Source organism: Gadus morhua, chromosome 14 (assembly GCF_902167405.1).
Source record: "Gadus morhua chromosome 14, gadMor3.0, whole genome shotgun sequence".
In the NCBI taxonomy this organism is placed as follows: Eukaryota; Metazoa; Chordata; class Actinopteri; order Gadiformes; family Gadidae; genus Gadus; species Gadus morhua.
In genome coordinates, this window is record NC_044061.1 from 14,076,445 (window position 1) to 14,096,125 (window position 19,681).

Genomic DNA, 19,681 nt, shown 5'->3' on the forward strand with positions numbered 1-19,681 from the left:
TATAGTTTTTGACTTTACTAATCACCAAAGGGGATTCAAGTCTTCTATGGAAAGTATAGTATGGAAATATGATTTTAAATACAATTTGAATAACTTTACATCTATACATAAAGTTATTCAAAGATCTACACAATAAATCTAATTAATTAACCAAGTTAATAAAAAACTCCAAAATGTATTTACAGGATCATCTGAAGAGTACATCAACCCTGCAGACGACTTTGACTTTAACATGCATGCTGTGGGGGACATCCCCATCAACCAATCAAAACACAGTGTTAATCTACCGTTTGCCCATAGCTAAACTAAAAGCCAAGGATGTTCTCCTTCCATCAGGGTATTAGTATCCCTGAGCATCGATCATCATGTCTGGCTAATATTGTGAAACAGCCCAAACAAACCGTCTATCAGTTAACCAGCAATGAGTTCAGCTTTGTCAGTATTTTAACGGGAGAATGGAAGATGAGCCATATTTTATGTAACATTAAGCTGTCAAATTCGTGCTTGAGTTTGCATGGCGTGATTCCATTTTTGAGTAGACACTTAGCTTCAGGTATCTGCATTTTGAATCACTTCAACATATATGTTCAACAATCAGGCAACTTTGGGAATAGCCAATCCCAGAGCTTAATATTCACACATCGTCATCCAAAATTTAAAATTAACTACAGTTTAATATTTGTTATGCCACTGCTGTCTGCGGTATATATAATTCTGGGGCTATGATGAGCAGAAATATGATCAATAAACAGTGTGTCAACAGAAGTCTTCATCATAGTCCACAGATCAATTAGCAGTCCATCTAAATTAAATCTCCCATCATGGTAAAGAGAATGTGTGAAGTTGACATCCCTGCGTGGTATCGTAAGCATGAGGTTTACCAACCAGCAGTCATACCCTGGCCAAATCTGAGAATAAATTCAAGATGTCAACCTATTATTTCCTTGCCCCGGATAACCTACAAACAGTTGGAGATATACTCTTTCAGTACCGAAGTATGTAACATGCTATGGACAAATCCTTCCTCTGCCATCACCAAACCACTGTCTGCTTGCTCACGAGGCCGAAACAAAACACTTAACTTGAGTCTCGAATCCAATAGACCCTTCTCCAGAGGTTGATTTGAGTGTCTGCGCTTTTGCTAAAATTGGCTTGACTTGTTTGACTTGTTTCCTGTCGGTTGCCAATAGCCAGCACACAATCTATGTTCTCCTCATTCTCTCCTCTCCTCCTCAACTCCTTCTCTCGTGGAAGGATGTGGGGCACTTGTGGAAAGAATAGAGGAGCCTACGGAGTTCACTAGATAGGATATGGTGGAGTCACATTAATGTCCAATTGGAAACTGTATTCCATTCACAGCATTGCTAACTACTCGTGTATCACTTCATCCTCATCTGACCCCTGGCTTCCTGTTGCTGCGGTCCGCGCAACCATGTGAGACACATCTTTAGACGTCCCAATCATCTCCACTGATAGGAGACTCTGCTCAGACACACTGCAGACAGGATTAAAGGAGACATGAGAGAGAGAGACACACATTTAAGCTCATATTTGGGTTGTTAGCGACGATCAATGATAGGCCTAGCTGGTTCGTGCAATCATGTGGAGCTGTGGTGCTTGTTACACTATTATATTTATCTAATTTATATTGTGTTGTCGGTTACACCTTTTATATACAAATAAACATCAATGGGTATTTCATTAACTTTATATTGTTAATTAGCGGTAGTGTCTTATCCTACGCGGGAATGAAAAAGCTAATTATGCCATTAAGAGAACACAGCTTTTTATTAGCTCAAATGAAAGGTGTTTCAGGAAAGAAATATAATGAGAGAGAAATAGAAACTACATGTGATTCCCTTCAGTAGTAAATGCTCATGCCGTTTCTTTATGATCGCTCAGGTTATTCAGTTCAGTGTTTAGAAAATTACATTCAATCATGTTCCTCCTACCTTTTGGCCCACGCCCATTAGCTGTATTTGCGAATTCATCGCATCTGAGAAGTACGACACACTCTGAATGCCAATTACACGTTCTTTTTAAACATCATAATTGACAGATTATGATGGAATCCTGAACCTAATGGTGGTTGTTGAAACAATTTTGCATCTCTCTCTCGTGCTTAAGAATAGGAAGAAGTAAGATCAAGGACTCGATTGATACAAAAAAATGATTAGCACACCTCACCGCGGTTCAGTGTGAGTATATAAATAGATATACACATAGAGAGTGAGATGGCATCAAATCCCTGCTGTCAGGTGGCTGCAAGCAGGGGAAAGGTCGGGGGCGCTGACAGACGTCCACATGCTCCGACGGATGATGCTCGTCTCCGTCTGCAGATCAGATCCGTTCTGAAAGATGTAAGCAGATGCCCAAACAATAGGGCCTCGCTTCCGGTACACCCATTAAGACGTTACAGTGATATGAAGATACATTAAGGTAATAAGATAATGCTTTGATGATCTCAAACGAGACATTTGGATGCCACTAAATTTGAATAAAGCAGGAAGGAGTATAATGAGGGCAAAATACTCAATACTTTTCAAAACATTCCATTCCCTAAACTCTGCGATATCCGCTATTCAGAAGGCGTTCGATTCCATAGGATATATAGCCGTAAACAAGGTGAGGAGAAATTCATAAACAAATAAAGGATTTACTCAATCGATTGGTAGAACAGAATGTGTGACCTGTGCTCGGTGGTCCTTGGCCATATTGACTTGTCTCTTAATTATATTTATTATGGGTGTTCCCTTGATTTCTATCTCAAATCTGTTATTTTGAACCGCATACCGCGTTTCTCTCGAGAGCTTAACCAGACTGGTTTGTTTATTGAAAGTTTCAGCCCTGGATAATTGGTGTGTTAGAATGTTGGCTGTATTTTATTCACCATAGGAATACAGCAAAGCATCATGTGGTCAGTACGTTTATAATTGTAAATAAAGACTTTAAAACCAAAATGGGCCGATCGCTGATTAGCCATGCCTGTCTTTTCTGAGGCAAAAACTCCCAGAAAGCCACACAAGTGACCCCCTAGCAAGGTGAACCACATAGATGCTGAGGCTCGGGGGGGGGGGGGGGGTGGAAGGGGGTGTTAGCTGAAATGCAACAACCCTTTCAGAGGCAGCCAAGGTTTTGATGTGGCGAGCCAAACCCTGCTGCGTACTAAAGATAGAAGCCTCTTATCAATTAGTGGTGTAGGACACCTCCTCCACCCTCCCTGGTCAGATAACTCGCCCTTGGGCCGGCCCATCGGATTCACACTTTGTCAGCTCCACCCCCCCCCCCTCCCCCCCCCCCCCCACCTGTCCTTCACAGCCTTACACAAAGAAGCTGCCTCCCCCCTCTTCCTGTCTCTCTCTCTCTCTCTCTCTCTCTCTCTCTCTCTCTCTCTCTCTCTCTCTCTCTCTCTCTCTCTCTCTCTCTCTCTTCTAACTATCCCACCATCCCCTCCCTCTCTCCCTCCCCCTCCCTCTTTGTCTCTCACTCCCTCTCTCCCGACCCGTCTCTCTTTCTATCTTCTACCTCTGTGCCCTCTCTCTCTCCTCTTCCCTATCTCTCTTTATTCCTCTATATAGTCCTCTATTTATCCCGAGCTCTTTTCGCTCTCTCTAAACACGGGTTTAAGAAGGGCCTGCTAGAGATCCCCACCAACTCTTCAAGACTTAGAATTTGCATAATGTATCTGTAGCTTTAGCGTTTCAAACGCACAATGAGCGGGAGCAGTCATGAATTCATCATGTGTGGGCACATGGTGGTGAGACGTGAGATGGTCGGGCTTAAAGCATCTGTTCCCTACATACGTATTGTCTCCACTGACCCTTTTATGTTCCACTCTCAAAAAACGATGTCTGCTTTTGTTCCACGCAAATCAAAATGTGTCATGTAAATATTTTAGCGGATACACAGGGGTGGATTCCTTCCCTGCTAAAGATACATCCACAGAGGGAGTTTTGTAGTGTTGGAATAATAAGTCCTGGGAGAATGAAGTTTTCATGTTCTCTCTCGGCTCTGATAAATGTCAGAGACTAGCGTGTTAGTCACCCTGTTCCGGTGCTTTTCATTCCTAACCAAACCTTTATCCAGAGCACAAATCCCCCGAGCCGCCGCCGCCCTGGAACATGCACGGCCCCGTCGCCCTGAAACATTCATGACTTCATGCAATTTTTACGCCCCGGGCTGCGGTAATGGCTTTTAGAGCGGCCATCGGTGAGCATGCTAAAAACCAACGAGCGGCGCAGAGCAGCACTTAAGACTCGCCCGACGTCGAGTTTTTACGTCCGAAAAAAAAAGCCACTCGCTTCCGATATTCTCTCCCATACGGAGGGGGGGTGGGGGAGAGTGGGTGAGGGTTTAGAGATAGCGAGAACACGGCTGGACAGGAGTTTGGTTTGTCTGCGCTCCGAGTGACAGAACACTCTGGCAAAAAATGTCACTTTAACTGAAATTGTAGTCCTTGATGTGAATAAATAATGTTTTGTAAATAATGAAAGGATGTATAGTGTGTCCCCCTGTATATTCTGGTGCTCGGTTCTCTGGGACGGGGGGGACGGGGACGGGGGGCAGGTGAGGGGGCTTCCTTTTAGCGGATGGTCGGACCGGGCAATGTCCAATACTCTTGCGCATATTGATGCATTATTCCTGAATGTCATTCAATAGGAGGTTGATGGGGGGGGGGAGGGGTGGTTTGAGGAGGTGGAAGAGGAAAGTCATACTTCGCCTTCTGTTACCGTCGGGGGGAAGCCTGCCGATCAATAGATCAACCAGCGTCACGCCTCAAAACAGTCGATTGATTACGTATTGAAAGGTGGCTGTGATAAAAGGAGAGGGTGCTTTGAAGAGAGAGATTGTGTGTGTGTGTGTGTGTGTGTGTGTGTGTGTGTGTGTGTGTCTGTGTGTGTGTGTGTGTGTGTGTGTGTGTGTGTGTGTGTTTGTGTTTGTGTGCGCAGAGGTGACAGGGAGGGGCAGGGGGATGTAACGAGAGGGAAGAACAGAGAGTAGGAAGGCGGTGAGAGAGAATAGAGTAGAAGGAAGGTGAGAATGGAGAGAGAGGGTGAGGATGAAGAGAGGGTGAGGAGGGTGACAGAGAATAGAGCAGATAGAAGGTGAGGATGGAGAGAGAGGGTGAGGATGAAGAGAGGGTGAGGAGGGTGACAGAGAATAGAGCAGATAGAAGGTGAGGATGGAGAGAGAGGGTGAGGAGGGCGAGATAGAGTAGAGCAGATAGAAAGGGAGGAGGGAGAAAGAGGGTGAGGAGGAAGAGAGGGTGAGGAGGGAACATAGGGTGAGGAGGAAGATAGAAGAGAGCAGAGGGAGGGTGGTAAGGGAGAGAGAAGGTGAGGAGGGGGTGAGGAGAGTGAGAGGGAGAGTCTAGTCTTCGTATCGCCCCACCCTGGTGTACCTGGGTGCTCAGTGTATCAGAGCAAGAGTAATGATGAGATATGGCCGACGACTGAACGCAACTGCCTTCGATTAATAATGCAGAGACGTGTGATGGCATGGAAATATCAGAGGGGCAAAGACGGCATATCGGAGCTGACGTGGAAGGGCGGCTGAGCCATAGTGTTTCAGAGGGTTGTTAGTTTGAATATCACATCGGGAAGCAAACACAGGCCCGCACACAGACACACACACACGCACAGACACACATGCAGACACATGATACAGTTTCACATCCTCAAATTAAATTGTCAAACACAATCCAGAGGGCGACCGCCACTGTGCTCAGGAGGAGATGATGGCTTTGTAATTGTAGATTTCCATCACCTCTGGCTCTCCCCTTATGACGACCTATATATATATATATATATATATATATATATATACATTTGAATAAATAAATCCTCATTCAACCAGAAAACAATGTGACAGAAACATTTTTAGCTGTCTTTGATGTTATTTTGACTACCTTTAAACAGATGCCGAAATGTGCTTTTAGATTTATTTTCCTTGAATATTTATAACTGATTGGAGTTTTAAAAAGTTTTATGAATAATTTAGTATTCATTCTTCAAGTATCCGTCTAAATCGTTGACTCTCCAGCGGCAGTGTTTTGGTGTCACAATTTCAAAAGGATTTTTTTCTTTGTTAAAGACGACATATTAGACACATATTATATTCGCTAATAACAGAAACAAGGCCAACTATTGTGTTTTCTGTCAGGGTGTTATCGCTGGACAAGGTGAAAAGAGCCACTCACAGAATCTTCAGAATCGTTCTTATCCTCACTCAGAGAAGCTGTCAGAGAAGCAAATTCATGATAAATATCACGTATATATATATATATTATCATGATGAAATCATGCCACTTAATGTTGACTATTTAGTTGTTTACTCACAGACAATTCAGACAATGAACTTCAGGAGCAGGTAGGGGCATGTTGCTCTGGGATGACACTGAATGAGGGAATTGGGGATGGTTTAAGGTGGCATGTTTTAAGTGCTGTGGTTTGAAACCTCACCGTCAAAACCATCATCCTGGACTGATGGGCTGTCAACATGGAGCATGCAGCTCAGCGTGTTCCACATCGAACCCTTCCTGATGGCATGTGTTAACCAACAGGATGCCACGGCCAGCAGCGCAGGTAATCAGCAGTGTGCTTGCTATGAGTCTCTTGATGCTTAAAGGAAATGCAAACCGCTGTCATGTAGCAGGAAGATAACAGGAAGCTAGCAGAAAACTAACAGGTAAAGAGCTTGAGCTATCGTGTATAGAAGGAAGCTCACAAGAGGCTAGCAGGCGGCTAACAGTGGATAGCAGAAATTTATCTGAAGCTATCAGGAAGCTAAAACTGTCCAGCAGTAAGTTAACAGGCTGCTTACTGTGTGGGTGCATTTGTTTGTAGGTCTCTGACTGTATCTGTAGTGTGTCTGCGTGTTTTTGTGTGTGTGTGTGTGTGTGTGTGTGTGTGTGTGTGTGTGTGTGTGTGTGTGTGTGTGTGTGTGTGTGTGTGTGTGTGTGTGTGTGTGTGTGTGTGTGTGTGCCTGTGTGCTGAATATTAATCTGTGATTGCTTTAATTGGCCTAATTCATGATAATCACTAATTGTGTTGCCTCTCCAAGCATTTAATATTATTACATTTATTTCTTAAATAATTACTCTACAGTTTAAATTAGCAAATGTAAAAATTCATGTTATTTTGCCGTTTAGATTTGCGACGATGTAACTTCCGGTTTAGTCACTTGTTAAACTTACCTGGGTGGAAAGAATGTCCGACATGTGCATCGGAACATAATCAATCAGCATCCACTTGAAGGCGTCAGAGACGCAATGCCGTGAGTTGTTTGATTGTTCGAGGACATGTTGAAGATATTATATTATGATGGATTTAGTTCGAAAAAATGTTTGACATGTTGTTTAGGCCGATTTGGGTCGCAGTTGTGTACAAGCTAAAACGCGATGTAATTGTCAATCAGAATGCCTAATTTCAGTATTGGATAGTTTCTATTGTTATTTATAACTATGCATAACATGATGTTTAGTTATAAAGTTTTGTCATAAATGGACACAATATTTTTGTATTATTTTATTTGCAGTTTTCACCATCTGTCGATGAAGAAGTAAGAAAGTAAAAAGGTCAAGCTTACTACGACTCTGTCTTCATTGGCTACGGTTTAGCTCAGAGTTTAGTCAGAGTTTCGACACTCTGCACGAGAACATTACATTAATCATTGATTGTCTGCCATTCATCTGGAAAGTAATCGTAATACATTAACAAACACCTGAAACTGTGATGAATGGATGATTATAACACGTGTTAATTACAGTGCTTGAAAGGTAGGAGTGAGCAGCATTACAACAGAACGTTTAAATTGAAAACTGATGAAAAAACAACTTCAAGTGAAATTCTAAGAAAATACGTTTGGGAAGTAATGGACTTAGACATCATGTAAGATTTATACTGCTTGAACCAATCAAAACAAACCCAATATTAACGTAGATTAACGCTCGCAGCCATGTCTCGCTACGTTTCGTTAAAGTAAAATAGCGGAAAAAAACTGTCAGATGTCTTCGGTTGCAGTGTATGAATAAAACAATATGGCTGTTAAAGTTTCATTAAAAGCATCAAACAAGAGCTGTGCTGTGTTTTTAGTCCTCTACTTCTTTGGCAGTGTGTGAGTGTGTAGCGAGAGCGGGCCACGGCGGAGGAGCTAATGTATTCCTGACGTTCTGCCACATCAGCTAACCTGAGACGCTTTGATCTTCCTGCTGTACTAGCGCTCTACGCGGAGCAGCACTTTGATTGTGCGAAGCGCTCAGCGTGTTCTGTATTAATCATCTGTTAGCGGTTTCACGTTTTTAGTCAAAAAAAGGGAGAGAAAAAAGGGGGGGGGGGTAATGTGTTGACCTGAGCGCTTGTCTTTCTGTAATGCTGCGTTTTTCCACTTCAGCTTTTCTGCTTATTCTTTACGCAGGCTGTGCAAGAAGCATTCAGGGAGAGGGGATGTGAATACTGCCGTCTGTACCATCAACAACATGAAAAGATGCAAAGGGATGTTCCCGCGTATGAAAGGGATTTATGAAAAGCCAATGGAAACTCCAAACCTGGAGAGTTGAAGTGCTGTCTTTTTACTTTCTGCAGATTAAATATTTAAGAGATGCACTTCTATTTACCGTTCTGGTACAAAAAAGGGGGCATGCAGTCTAAAAGCCTTCTCCTACCATCTTTCCAAGCACTTGATTATATGTTTACCTGGATCTTTCAGCCAGTGTTGTGGCTTGTGAATATTTCCACTGTCTGATTTGAAGGCGAACCCAGAGTGTAGGGCGTTACAATCTGTGTCTGGCGTTCTGTACCGTACTTTCTTCACCTTTGACTCTCTTACCCCGCTCGACTGCCCACAAGGAAGACTATCGCAGGAAAATACTGAATGCTATTACGGAGATATACCACATACTAGACCATAAAATAAAGTGTAATGGAAACAAACTAATGGAAACATATTTCTAGGTAGCATTTTGATGTTTGGATCTTTATAACTAAAAATAACTGAGTAAGTTTAATTATCTGCATAAAATGATGATTACAAGAACATGAATTTAGGTCACAAGATTGGCCATAGACTCTTCCGTGTATCCATTTGAGGAGAACACTTCAAACAATCAACCGATCAAAATGAAGGACACAGATGTCCACCAATAGGTCGCCTTAGAGAGTTCATTTTTCCATCAGGCTGTTCTTTCCTTTTTGGTTGTCATTCACGCAATGAATAATATATGGGGCCTATATATTAATATTGGCTAAATAGATGCTGCTGCTCCGATCGAATGGTTGCAGCTCCTTTTATTTTTAATAAAAAACAGAATCCTAAAAGATCGATACATCTCCACAACCCCTATAATGAGTTTGATGTCTTCGTTTCATCAAAGCAGAAATTATGCTTCACTCTGTCTTCAAAGATCCGTGGAGTTCTGTTTCATTTTGATCCATTTATGAATAAGAAAATAGTCATATTTAAGACATCATTTAATTCATAATTATTTATATTAGAAAAGTCGGAAATTAATGCTGTGTCGACATGCACATTTAAATAAGTCATAACAGTTAACATTCATAACTAAACACAAGTGAATATATTGACGACCACATAAACGCAAATCAGGTATGCATGGTTGGTGCAGTCATGGTAAATATTAGCTTTTCCCTGCTGCAGACAAATTACTTAATGAGTCAAGAGGTCAGGGGTCAATGGGTGACCTGAACTAGACTGCTCCTGTGCTTTCTCACCGCAGTGTTAGAAGAGGTCACATGGTGTCTAGTGATACTGCTAAGCACCGGTATCTATAGCAACGCTGGAGGAAAGGGCAATCCTGATTGTTCTGAAACAACTATCTAAGCTAGGGCAGAGAGGAACCGAGACCCTTCTGTGTGCGAGCGTGTGTCTGGGTGTGTGTGTGTGTGTTTGTCTGTATTTGTGGTTGTGTGTGATTGTGGTATGTGCAAGCATGCACTGATATGTGCATATGTGTGTGTTGTGCTGGTGTAGTGTGTGTGTGTGTGTGTGTGTGTGTGTGTGTTTGTGTACAGGTGGGTGTGTATGTGTGTGACGTTATTGATAGCAGTGGTTTCCACAGTCTTGACCCTGCTATGAGACTGCTAATAGATCACGACTGAGAAAGTGCAGAAATACTCAGCGGAAGAATGCCGTTTTGAAGATTGTCTGGGAACATTGTAGGTCGAAGGTCATAGATGATCACGGTTGAGGTGTAACCAGAGTAGGAAGGGGTACGTACTGAGCATGTTCAATTCCTGGGGGCCAGCCCAAGATGGACAGTGAGATAGGTGTCTAGGTATTTACTGCTCCTGGATTCTTGTATCAGCTGAGGACCAACGTGAGACCCTACTGCAAACCGCCTTTAACTCTCCCCTCAAAATGAACCCCTCCCTCAATATGAACCTGGACCTCAATGTCAACCTTTACCTCATAAAACTGCTGATCAATACAAGATGGCAGCCAGGCCTCAGCCAGAATTTCCGACACCCGCACACAAGGGTTAATATCTTGGGTGCTGTGGGGTTCACTCCAGACAGTCCCCCCCGGGGACATCAACCAAATACTGAAACCCAATGTGTTTAGCTAAAGCAGCTGAACCAACCCTTATCGTTGGCATGAGAAGTAAGATGATAAGGTAGGAATATAACTAATTCACGTAGGTGTTTTCCTACTCTGCCGAGAAGCTTTCAGTTCACGGCCAACCATTAAAATCGTAAGAATGTACAGAGGTATTTTGTGAGATTGCTAATTGTGAGGCAAAGCTCATTCATTCTTATGAAAAGATTGTGTGGAGACTGAGTGTTCATTCAACTGAACTAATGCTCCATTCTATTGACCGAAAACCTCTGCATCTCTTTGTGATTACACGTCCATGTGTGGGCATGAGGTCGAGTGGAAAATGCTGAAAACATACATACGCTGCGTTCTTCAGTACATGGTTGGTGAAAAACCCAATGCCTGGGGAGAGCGCCTCCCCAACCAGAAAGAAATTGGAGGCCATCTTGTGCTGTCAACAGTTGATGGAACAGTCTGAGTCGTGCGTGGCAAAAATAAAAAAGATACAATGATGAAATAAATAAATAAAGATATCGATAAAAAAGCTCTTTGGCCTGACAGGTTTCAATGATGATAACTCGACGTCAGCCCAGACCAGACAGCATTTTGTTACGGCCATCGGTTTGATTGACAAATAATGGCCTGCCAGTTGTTTTGTTGCTGCGAGGCGCGCTGTGCGTAACAGACACCCATCTCAGCACCGCCACCTGGGGGATTCATTACTGCCCGGCGCCCGCGGTGAGCTCTGACTCGGGGAGTTCGTTAGGGGACGGGATGGGGTGTGGAGCGTGGTGGTGGTGGTGGGGGGACTCTGGGGAGACGCCAGCCAATCAAGATGCAGGATCTAGGAAGGCTAGGGAAATCTAGCAACAAATATCTCAGAATGAACACTTCAGCCCCCAAAAACCACAGTGGCTGTTCCCTTGGTCCCCGCACACTGCCGCAGGAATCCTCTCTGCCTATTAGGGGCCCCGGCACCCAGGGGCCACCTGTGTTGAAGGCTGTTTAACTAACTCACGTGTGTTAAATATTTACATGGGGCCAGTGTGTGTGGCAGTGTGTGTGTGTGTTGGAGTCAGTCGGCACGTGCAAATGTTGTAAAAAAGTATCCCATTTATCATTTATCATAGAATTATGGAAAATTAAGACTAATCCCTCATCAGTCATTTTAGTACACAGATTGCGTCCTATTCATGGACATACAAAAAAAACCATTGATGCTTCACAGTGTTGATGCTTAATCAGAAATAAAAAAGATTCCATTAGAATGTTAAAAGTGTCTAAAATCGCCGACCTGCCAGAAGTCACTTTAAACGTTCTTTTAAATCCACCAAATATGATAATATAATAATAACATGAGAGGTCGAAGCCCCCACCCCCAGCTGGCTCCCTGTCATTCCGATGCATATCCCAGCGCTGTTTGACGCGCGTGTCGTGAATACCAGACGTCGGCGAACGGGAGTGGGGATGAATATTCGCCGTATTAGCCCCACGCAGACTGGTAGCGCCATGCTTACCCCCAACCCCCCCCGACGATTGTGGGGAATCAAATGGGATGGCAGGGATCAAAGGAAACGCGGAGCGGGGCAGAACGAGGGGATCGGGAGGGAGGAGGGAGGGAGGGGGGGCTTAGCGCCTCATTAGGAATATTAGGAAGGTAAGGCAGGGAATTAGGTGTGTGGGAATAATCGCCGACACCTTCTTGATACGCAGCCAGGGGGTTTATGCGGCGCTCTGCTGGCGCGACGCGGGACACTGAGGGAGAAACACAAACCCTACCTACCGCCCACACGAGGCGACCTTGGTGTGCAGCGGCACTCAAAAATGTTTTTAACCTTCTGAAAGTTTACATTAGAAAAAAGGAATTGAAATGGTAGTACTTTCTTCACATTTTCTCTACTTGATATGGTATACTCATAGCAACTTTCTAGTTATTTTCTAAACTGTTTCCTGTAATCTAAGTGTCAATAATTCTTGGCTGTCACTGGAGCTGCTCCTAAGTGAACTTTGGTTTGAATCCTCCACTTAGATGTGTCGGTACGTACATGTGTGTGTACATGGGGTGTTTGTGTGCGTGTGTGTATGTGTGTTTGTGCGGACATGGGTTTGTTTGCCTGCAAGTAAGTATGTGTGTGTGTGTGTGTGTGTGTGTGTGTGTGCCTGTGCCTGTGCCTGTGTGTGTGTGTTTGTGTCTGTGTTTGCCTGTGTGTGTGTGTATGCGTGTTTAATAGGGCAGGTATTTATAGAGTCCATATGCTCTGTCTGGCCTGCAAGCTATGCTAGGTAGCTAGCTAGAGGGGCTGGCTAGAAGAGAGAGAGAGAGAGAGAGAGAGAGAGAGAGAGAGAGAGAGAGAGAGAGAGAGAGAGAGAGAGAGAGAGAGAGAGAGAGAGAGAGAGAGAGAGAGAGAGAGAGAGAGAGAGAGAGAGAGAGAGAGAGAGAGAGAGAGAGAGAGACGGTCGGAGAAATGGAGGGTGTAAGAGCACTAACATGGTTCTGAAGGGCACGGGACCACAGCGTCAAAGGTTCAGAAATGTTTTTGTAAAAATGTACAAGGAATCCTCTCGGTGTAGGTGTTAGCTAGCCTCGTGAGGCCATCTAGTTATTGAGGTTTGCATTATGCAATGCAAATCAGTTTAGCCTTGGCCGGCCAACAATTGATTAGCATATGTGGCCACAGTCCTTTGTTGACGCTATTGCTCTCTTCGCCGTTGCCGGATCTGGTTGGAAGTTCAGCAAATTCTCTCCTCTGAGAAAAGCCTTCTGTGGAGGATTTCTGTTAATCTTTAACATTGTCTTTTGGATGAAAACAAATTTGATTGCTTTGTAGATTGCTACACTTTCATTGGGGCTCTTTCATTGTTTTTAAGTTCAGCAGACTGCAGCGCGCCTCGTTCCTCCTATCATTTTTACATTTTTGGAAAAGGCTTTCAAAAGGATCTAGGCCGGACTGTTCTGCAGAGAGAAATCTCAGAGGGTATAATCCAGGGTTTTGAACCGAGGGCTGTGTGTAAAGCTTGTGTGCGTGCTGGCCCTGTGGTAGAGGGGAGGACTGTGTGTTATTTGAGGATGTGTAGTGGGAGTCCGGTTCTGGTGAAAAGGAGAAGGAAATATAAGGAACACTCGGAATACATCTGTTGACTAACTATTAATTACTAACCATTAACTAACCAACCCTTCAGAGGAAGGACTGGAGATGAAAGAAGAACAATCAGGCTTTGCTAGGCCAGTAATGAAAAGACTAGACCAGGAGAGGAGACGGGGGCTGAGCATGGAAGAGAGGAGGTGAGGAGGAGGAGGGGAAGAGAGGAGAGGGCAAGGAAGAGAGATGGAGGAAAGAGGGTGATGAGGTAAAGTGATGAGGTAAAGGGTAGAGGGGGAGAGGAGAGGAGGAAATGAGGCTATGAGGGGAGTGGAAGAGATAATGGGGTGATGAGATAAAGAGGAAAAGATGTGATGAAAGGAGAGGAAGGGAAAACAGAGGAGCGGTAGAGGAGAGGAGGAGAGCAAAGATGGACAGGGGAGGTGGAGGAGAGGAGAAAGACAGAATAGGGAGAAGGGAGGAGGTAGACTGGCGCTTTAAGGTGTCGTATCGAGGTCTGAGCACCCAGAACTGCAATCAGCACCCTTTTCTCCTGGCTTCTACACACACGCACGCACACACACACACACACACGCGCACACGCACACACACACACACACACACACACACACACACACACACACACGCACACTCTAACACACACGCACGCACGCACACTCTAACACACACGCACGCACGCACGCACGCACACACAAACTAAGATATACACTCACATGCTTACACACACAAACCCATAAACAAACACAAACTAGGATACACATTCACAAGCAAACACACACACACCTGATACTTACACACACAAAGACACACACACACTACACGTGCATGGGCGTTTGTGCCCTGTGAAATATGGATGTATTATAATACAAAGCTGTATAATGGAGATATTGATCAGGTATTGATCCAAGCAGGACGGACTGGGGCACCGTTCAGCGACCCACCAGCTCTCTCCTGAGAAGAGGAAACATGGAATCAGTCAACCATGATTACTGATTAAGCACTGCTGGCCCCACACACCTGCTCCCGCTCTGCATTCTGCGTGCAGCCCCTAACAGCGATAACAGGTATTGCACCCTGAGAGAAATCAGTGTGTGCAAATATCCCAAAACCGTTTTCCATCCTTCAACAACAGAGATCATAGGAGGATCATTTTAGGAGGTGGAGGAAGGAGACGAGGAAAGGAGAGAAGCAAAGATAAGGACTAGAGTAGAGGAAGAATAAGATGAAATAATTGAAGAGATGAGAAAAGGCCATGGTATTTATTCCAGAGCTGGTGATTCATAGTTTGGTTCAAACTATTTCAAACCCTTTCCAGTTGCTTACTTTTACTTTTCCTAATCGCCAAAACAAATAGATGGAAACGGCCACATTGTCTTGTCAGTCTGTGTATCAGTGTCTGTGTGTGTGCTTGTGCGTGCGTGCGTGCGTGCGCGCGTGCATGTGTGTGTGTGTGTGTGTGCGTGTTTGTGTGTGTGCTTGTGTGTGAGTGAGAGAGAGTTGCCACCAATGCAGGTGTGCATCTGCAATTTTTCATGGAAACTCAACTCGCTCAGCATTGTATACCTTCACATTTGCGATTTGCCCATTCAGTCACAGAAATGTCTGTGTGTAAATTAATTGTCACAGTAAGGTCTAGGCCATCTGTGTTGCTACTACGTGAAGTTGGTAAAAATTTGTCTTACTTCAGCGTCACTGCATCCGCTGGACATGCGCTAAAGACTGATATATTTACTTAGCACCTGGCCTCAACATACAAGGACCTCAGCTACGCTGGAAGCCAAGGATGTCATGTCTGATGAGGCGTGTAAAAAATATGATTTACAAGTTCAGAATTGTATTGAATAATTAGAAATACATATCATGAAACTTCAGCCTTCACCATGGATTCCCCTCACGAGGCTGTGTGCTTTCAGGCCAGATGGTCTTGGGGCATGTTGTGTAGCAACAATGATGATGACCTGTGACCCCTATGTGGTCTCCAGACAACACCATAATCAGTTGATGTGGTGTGTGACACAGTCCCTGGTTGACATTCAGGATGGCAACCCTGGATGTGCATTAGATAATTATAATGTTGACTCCTAGACCAACATTCTGTCCGTCAAACCGACAAAACCTTTAACCGACTCTAATGAGTGAAACCTAACATGGTGCTTTTATTTCAACTCTTCTTTTTCTCGTACTAATCAACACGTTTTCATAGAATCTGGTGCAACCTTGAGATGTTAACATTCCCTCTGCTTAAGCGGCAGACCTGAATCTCTCTCTCTCTCTCTCTCTCTCTCTCTCTCTCTCTCTCTCTCTCTCTCTCTCTCGCTCTCGCTCTCTCGCTCACACACCCTAGAGTTCTACTGGTGTGTGATTACACACGTACGCCCACGCGTTGTGATTGATATTAACACCACAAAGTTGGATGGGTGGGAGCGTTATCTATCACGTTATATCCATATGCATCACGCCTCCTTGCCAGAAAGAACTCTTCTCCCAAGAAAACAAAGAGAGGCATCGACAGTGGCAAATTGGGACGGAGTGATTTGCTTAATGTATTTCCTTGGAGTGTGCAAGAATCAACCCAGACGTGTTAATGGCGTGTAAGAGGTTGTTTTTGCTGGAACAGATACAAAATGATATTACCTTTAGTTTCTTCCACTTGAGAAGAAGGGAAGGGAGATAGTGAGAGATGCACCCGTTTTATATCATTGTTGAACACAGAACACACATCAGCCCTTTCTTTCATCATTGTTTCAGGGGCTACAGTAGAAAGGTATATACTGGGTTGAGTTCACAGTTCAACCCAGATTACAGTTGATTCAAAACATTGACTTGCTTGATTCCAAGTCGAAGATCTGAGTGTTCTTGTATGACGGATACCAACGATACATCAGGCTACACACAAGCTCGGCGAGTTACTTAATGTATCACCCATCTGTAGCATACTAGAATGGGTGTTCAAAGTCGACTCTGTCTTTGTGGCATACCTTTGCTCATTAATTTAGATTCAAAGTTTAATCTTGCCCCTTCTCACATGACTACTCAGCATTATCTGAAGAAGGAAAGCAGGAAACATTCTTGAACAGTTTATTTTTTATCAAAAAGAACATCTGGTGGTCGAATGTTGATAAAGGTCAGTTATATTGCATTGTCAAATATAATTGTTAATTACAGAACACCATCTCTCCAACAAGCCAAAAGGCATACCGTTACCGTGGATACGGAGATAACGAGTGCAACGCATGCGCCGTCCCTCCCTCCTCTCAAGGGCTTGGCGATCATCAATATTTAATTCAGAACTAACTAGCTTTACTAACCTCAGACCTACTGAGCAAAAGTGGACTCATGTCAGTAGAAATACTGGGGAGTGTCTCCTACACCTTGCCTTCTGTAAACCTATGTGCAGCCATCCGTGCAAAAACATGCAAGAATGCGACTACAATGTGTCTACCCCTTCTACCCCTTCTTCGAGGACCCCCACTACCCATTTCCGTCTATATTCTTCACTTTTCTTTAATCTCCCTCGGTTAGGGGCTGGGATATTTTTATCTAGCATGGACGGGCACCCCTGTTCTTTGTCCTGTGACTTGTTTTCAGTGCAGAGATGAATCCCTGTAAATCGTGTTAGTGTGTCCAAACCATTGGTTCTCAAAGTGCGGCCCGCGGGCCAATGGCGGCCCGCAAAAACATTCCTGGCGGCCCGCAATGACATACAGATGTAAATTAACAAAAAAATAAATAATAATCTATATTTTATCTATCTAAAATATATATATTTAAAGCTGCTGGGGAGAGTTGCAAACATGTAGGGCAAATGATTGTGAGATTCTGAAAATAAACAACAACCTTAAAAAAATCTCTCTATGATACGCCATTTGCACCAATGATGTGTTTGACAGGAAGGAATGATTCACTGAACCAATCAGGGAAGAGATGCCAGATTGACATTGGTCAGAAATTAGCCAGCAGCAGTCTAAAATTGTAATGGTCTCATGCAGAGTCAGGCTCAGTCAACCAGAAAAGATATTCTCACAGAGCATTGCACTCTCTAATAGCTGATGGATGGCTATAGCATTTCTAACACATTGCCCGCAAATTATAGTACTTAAATCCAACATACAGCATTTTAAGCAAAATTCTAAATCAACTATTAATGGAAACTTTTTATCTGGCATACAAAGGGTCACACCTGATATGTTTGGTCTGTATTAGTTCAACCATGTAGTGATAGTCTGGTTTGTTTGGGGTGGTCTGAACACTCATTCCAACACTGTTGCGAACCAAACAGTCTGATTCCTGTCCACGATCAAGCAAAGGGTCTTGGTCTGCTTCCATGGTCACCCTTTAAGTGAGACATAATCAAGACCAAACCAATAGTTTGGTCTTGATTTTAATTTTAACCATTTTAGTTTAGCTTTTCATTTTTACATTTTTCACAAATTTTGGTACTCTTTCAAATATTGCAGTGTGAACTCAAAACAAACCAGGGTGAAAATGCATGCAAACATGCATGCAATATTGAAAAAGGAGTCACTTTTCTGGACCAAATCAACCCAAATATAGGTGTGAAGCAGAAAAGAAGAAGAAAGAAAAGATGAAGTCAACATTTTTAGGAAGATACACCGAGGTATCTGCCCACCGGTGTTCGTCCAGTCCTGTTGGTCCTTAGTTTTGCAAAGGCAGCTTTCCTATAGGAAATCTTGGAAAGAGCATTGATTCACGTCAACTAGTCAGGCTAAGGCCTTGATTGACATGCAGCATGACGAATCACAGACTGACTTGTTATTTAAATTTGATTTACAACAATTGTTCATTGGTAAGATATACCGATTAAAGCCAACAGATTCATAAGGGTCGCATAAGGCTTTCAATCTGTGATTGACAATGCTGAAAGCAAACGAGTAGTGTTTGAGTTTCTCAAGACACTGCCCTGGCTTATCTTGCTCTCTGTATCAGACATTCAGGATGAGTCAGATGGTGTGAAGCGCAAATGAACGGAGGAGGCTGAGACTAGTTTAACCTGGTCCTTTGACCTATAAGTTCTCCCTGCATTCAACCAATCTCAGTTCTATAAGAGCTGGTTATTCAGCCAGATGTCTGACCTCTTCTCTTTGTCCTCGTCTAGTATAGACTTTTAGAATCCAATGTTGACAACGGCATAACCCTTAAGGTAAATATCGATAAATATTGAACTCTCATAGTGAAAAGTTGATAGGTTAATCACAATCTCAAAAAGGAATATGGTGCATTAAAAGTAGATTTCCAACTGCTGAATAAATCTGTTCTTTGGTGTAGAAGCATAATCTTTGACCACAGAACACTCCTCTCTCTCTTTACCTCACTGTGATTGCATGATTCTCTTCTCTATACACCAACTTTAAGAACATTTACATATTCTTTATAACATTGCTGCTATGCATATTGTGTATATTTATGTATTTATTTATGTATTTTGTTTTCATATATTTGTATTGTTATTTCAATGCCTGCATAGCTCTTTACAGGGGGCTTTCAAATGCAGCGCTGCAAACCAACACTCTGTTGCATTGTTATTGAACAGACTTTGGTGTTCCACCGGGGAAGTGACACTGTTAGGCCTATGCATCCAGTGTGAGGCTACAACATTGCGGCATGCAACCGGGGCTCAGGGCTCCCCCAATCATGCGTGAACGCCAGTCACTCAGGCTCCCCCATCAGGAGTTGGGGGGAGGGGGTGACAACATGCATCTGAACCGTGCTGTCGTCTCTGATGGATCACCACACTAGCACTGTTGAAGTCAGGGAGCCCTCCGCCTCACTCCCACTCTGTCTCCATCTCTATCCCTCCCTCTCCCTATCCCTCTCTGTTCCTCTCTGTCTAGCTCTCTGTCTGTCTCGCTCTCTGTATGTCTCGCTCTCTCTCCCCCTCTCGCTCACTCTCTATCTCTCTGTCCCCCTCCCTACCCCTCTCTGCTTTGCTCTCTCTCTCTCTCCTGCTCTCTGTCTGTATCACTCTCTCTCTCTCTCCCTCTCTCTCCCCCTCCCTACCCCTCTCTCTC